The sequence below is a fragment of the Salmo salar genome, chromosome 06 (assembly GCF_965601325.2).
Source record: "Salmo salar chromosome 06, fSalSal1, whole genome shotgun sequence".
Taxonomy (NCBI): domain Eukaryota; kingdom Metazoa; phylum Chordata; class Actinopteri; order Salmoniformes; family Salmonidae; genus Salmo; species Salmo salar.
The window spans coordinates 1,357,501-1,362,500 of NC_138296.1; the positions used below are offsets into that span (position 1 = coordinate 1,357,501).

Sequence of the window (5,000 nt, forward strand, 5' to 3'; positions counted from 1 at the left end):
TGTCTGGAAGGCTATTGGAGGGATGAGACACCAGTCTTCCACCAGGGAATTCCATCATTTGGTGTTTTGTGTTGATGGTGGTTTAAAACATGTTCTCAGGCACCTCTCAAAGAATCTCCTATAAGTGTTGAATAGGGTTGAGATCTGGTGACTGAGACGGACATGGCATATAGTTTGTCATCCTATGGAGGCATAGCGATGATAGCTAAAATAATGGCCTGCCCAGTATTTTTTATACATGACGCTAAGCATGATGGGATCATGTATTTAAGGTTGGGGCGGCAGGTAGGCTAGTGGTTAGAGCGTTGGACTAGTAACCGAAAGGTTACTGGATCAAATCCCTGAGCTGACAAGGTAAAAAAATGTTGTTCTGCCCCTGAACAAGGCAGTTGGCTTGGGGGCAGTATTTTGACATCTGGATGAGAAGCGTGCCCAAAGTAAACTGCCTCTTACTCAGGCCCAGAAGCTAGGATATGCATAAAATTGGTAGATTTGGATAGAAAACACTCTAAAGTTTCCAAAAACTGTTAAAATAATGTCTGTGAGTATAACAGAACTGTTATGGCAGGTGAAAACCTGAGGAAAATCCATCCAGGAAGTGGGATATTTCTGATGTGTGTAGTTTTCTATTGAATGCCTTTACAGTATCCGTTGGGTTAGGAGCTAGATTGCAGTTTCTATGGCTTCCACTAGATGTCAACAGTCTTTAGACATTGTTTCAGGCTTGTATTCTGAGAAATTGAGGAAGAATAAAGAACATTCTTTCAGTGGACTCTAAATGAACCAGAGCTGTTCGTTGTTTTTCCTTTCTATTAAAGACGTTATTGGCCGGTTGAAATATTATCGATTATTTAGACAATAGACAACCTGAGGATTGATTATAAACATCGTTTGACATGTTTCGACGAACTTTACCGATACTATTTGGATATATTCGTCTGCGTGTTTGGACCGCCTTTGAGCCAGTGGATTACTGAACAAAACACGCCAACAAAACTGAGTTTTTGGGATATTAAAGAGGAACTTTATCGAACAAAACAAACATTTATTGTGTGACAGGGACTCTTGGGACAGCAACCAGATGAAGATCATCAAAGGTAAGTGATTAATTATATCCCTAATTCTGACTTTCGTGACTCCTCTACTTGGTTTGAAAATGTTTGTAATGATTTTGTAAGCTTTGGCGCTGTCCTCAGATAATCACATGGTATGCTATCGCCGTAAAGACTTTTTGAAATCTGACACTCTGCGCTCTGCAATTTCACCGGATGTTGTCGAGGTGGGTCGCTAGCGGAACGCCTGTGCCAAAAAGGTTAACCCACTGTTCCCCGGTAGGCCGTCATCGTAAAATAAAAATGTGTTCTTAACTGACTTACCTAGTTAAATAAAGGGTAAAATATAAATTGCTTAATTAACTCAGGAACCACACCTGTGTGGACGCAGCATGCCTACTCTCTCCAACGGACTGCTCAGAAGGAGAGTTACGGACTCTGCCAGTGAAGCCACGCCGCCACCGACCCACATCTTTTAACTCTCTCTCTTTTGCCTGAACGGCTTTGTGGACTTAACCTGTTGGGGCTAGGGGGGCAGTATTTCTCAACGGCTGGATAAAAAAAACGTACCCGATTTAATCTGGTTACTAATCCTACCCAGTAACTAGAATATGCATATACTTATTATATATGGATAGAAAACACCCTAAAGTTTCTAAAACTGTTTGAATGGTGTCTGTGAGTATAACAGAACTCATTTGGCAGGCAAAACCCTGAGACATTTTCTGACAGGAAGTGGATACCTGATGTGTTGAATTACCTTTAAGCCTATGCCATTGAAACACACAGGGGTTGATTAATGTTTTGGCACTTCCTATTGCTTCCACTAGATGTCACCAGCCTTTACAAAGTGTTTTGAGTCTTTTACTGTGAGATATGACCGAACAAGAGCCATGGAACGGTGATGGCCGATTATAGACTCTGGCGCGCGAGTTCATGTTGGGTACCCTCGTTCCAATACCTTATAAAAGAGAATGCATTCGTCCACCTTGAATATTATTCATGTTCTGGTTAAAAAAGTCCCTAATGATTTATGCTATACAACGTTTGACATGTTTGAACGAACGTAAATATATTTTTTTCCCCTCGTTCATGAAGTGAAGTCCGGCGGGCTTAGATCATGTGCTAACAAGACGGAGATTTTTGGACATAAATGATGAGCTTTTTTGAACAAAACTACATTCGTTATGGACCTGTGATACCTGGAAGTGACATCTGATGAAGAGAATCAAAGGTAATGGATTATTTACATAGTATTTTCGATTTTAGATCTCCCCAACATGGCGGCTAGTCTGGTATCGCAAACGCGTATTTTTCTGGGCGCAGTGCTCAGATTATTGCAAAGTGTGATTTCCCAGTAAGGTTATTTTTAAATCTGGCAAGTTGATTGCGTTCAAGAGATGTAAATCTATAATTCTTTAAATGACAATATAATATTTTACCAATGTTTTCTAATTTTAATTATTTAATTTGTGGTGCTGACTTGACTGCCGGTTATGGGAGGGAAACGATTTCCTGAACATCAATGCCATAGTAAAACGCTGTTTTTGGATATAAATATGAACTTGATAGAACTAAAAATGCATGCATTGTCTAACATAATGTCCTAGGAGTGTCATCTGATGGAGATTGTAAAAGGTTAGTGCATCATTTTAGCTGGATTTATGGTTTTGGTGACCCTGTCTTTGAATTGACCAAAACATTACACACAGCTATTGTCAATGTACTCTCCTAACATAATCTAACTTTATGCTTTCGCCGTAAAACCTTTTTGAAATCGGACAACGTGGTTAGATTAAGGAGATGTTTATCTTTCAAAGGGTGTAAGATAGTTGTATGTTTGAAAAATTTGAATTTTGACATTTATTTGGTTTCAAATTTGCCGCTCTTGAAATGCACCTGCTGTTGATGGAGTGCACCACGGGGGGGACGCTAGCGTCCCACCTAGCCCATAGAGGTTAAAAACTCCAGGAGACCACTAAAAAAGCTTAACGCAAGAGAGACTAAAAGCATCGTGAAAGGTGATACTCTTGTTGCTGTGTTGTTCTCATTGTCGCTCGTGTAGTCGGGGGACACCCCCCCAACCCCAACCCCCCCCCCAACTCTTCCTGACATTCAGTGGAGAATCTGAGTAAATCACTACCTTTTGTTCCCTCCTCACATTTTTCTTTTGTTTTATAGCACAACCGTGTCTAATCCTGGAGTTGGAAATTTAGGAAAACTATATGCTTGGACAACTCCTAAATCTTCATGGAGTCAGCCACCAGATCTCCTATTACCACGGTAGAAGGTAGAAGGCATGGCCTGCTCATTACGACAAATGACGAGCCACACAGGTTTTCCCTGGAAGCTCCAAAGGGGGTCCTTTCGAAAGCAGCTGCGCGTCAGGTCACTAAAACGACTGATGGTGATGACCCAGAGGCATATCTCTTGAAATTTGAGAGAGAGAGAGAGCGTATTATCGGACCGGACAACATGGTTAGCTCTTCTAGCCCCCTATCTCACAGGAGAGATGTGAAAAACCTATCAGGATCTGGAAACAGTAGAGACCAATAACTATGACAATTTGAAGGAGACAGATCAGGGCTCAACCCCTTTACCAGCCCCCAGTGGTTCAGAACCTGGGAATACCAAGATGGACAGACTAAAGGGTTGAGTCCTGAGAGGAGAAGTGTTCCAGGTAGAATAAAGGAGCGATACAGGTAGATTAGTAGAAGGACTAAAGGGTTGAGTCCTGAGAGGAGAAGTGTTCCAGGTAAAAGTTTAATAAAAAAATAAAAACATTCACCTTTATTTAACCAGGTATGCCAGTTGAGAACAAGTTCTCATTTACATCCGCTCCTGAAAAGGGTACTCCTGAAAAGGGTACTCCTGAAAAGGGTACTCCTGAGAAGGGTACTCCTGAAAAGGGTACTCCCGAGAAGGGTAGCCCTGAGAAGGGTACTCCGAGAAGGGTACTCCTGAGAAGGGTACTCCCGAGAAGGGTACTCCTGAGAAGGGTACTCCGAGAAGGGTACTCATGAGAAGGGTACTCCGGAGAAGTGTACTCCGGAGAAGGGTACTCATGAGAAGGGTACTCCGGAGAAGGGTACCCCGAGAAGGCTACTCCCGAGAAGGGTAGTCCTGAAAAGGGTACTCCTGAGAAGTGTACTCATGAGAAGGGTACTCCTGAGAAGGGTACTCCGAGAAGGGTACTCCTGAAAAGGGTACTCCGAGAAGGGTACTCCTGAGAAGGGTACTCCTGAGAAGGGTACTCATGAGAAGGGTACTCCGGAGAAGTGTACTCCGGAGAAGGGTACTCCGGAGAAGGGTACTCCTGAGAAGGGTACTCATGAGAAGGGTACTCCTGAGAAGGGTACTCCTGAGAAGGGTACTCCTGAGAAGGGTACTCATGAGAAGGGTACTCATGAGAAGGGTACTCCTAAGAAGGGTACTCCTGAGAAGGGGTACTCCCGAGAAGGGTACTCCTGAAAAGGGTACTCATGAGAAGGGTACTCCTGAGAAGGGTACTCCTTAAAAGGGTACTCATGAGAAGGGTACTCCCAAGAAGGGTACTCATGAGAAGGGTACTCCTGAAAAGGGTACTCCTGAGAAGGGTACTCCTGAGAAGGCTACTCCCGAGAAGGGTACTCCTGAGAAGGGTACTCCCGAGAAGGGTAGTCCTGAGAAGGGTACTCCGAGAAGGGTACTCATGAGAAGGGTACTCCTGAGAAGGCTACTCCCGAGAAGGGTACTCCCGAGAAGGGTACTCGTGAAGGGCGTCCCTCTGGGAGGGAGGGATTGAGGAGTATCGCCAGGGTAGGTAGTGTGAGTGAGTGAGTGAGTGAGTGAGTGAGTGAGTGAGTGAGTGAGTGAGTGAGTGAGTGAGTGAGTGAGTGAGTGAGTGAGTGAGTGAGTGAGTGAGTGAGTGAGTGAATGAATGTGTGGGTCTCTAAACAAAAAGGCAGA

General features: G+C 43.7%; 1 protein-coding gene across 1 annotated transcript in view; it reads right to left on the reverse strand.

Moving 5' to 3' along the window:
* LOC106563911 (protein kinase C beta type) overlaps positions 1-5,000 on the reverse strand; it is a 180,215-nt gene that overhangs the window by 68,301 nt on the left and 106,914 nt on the right.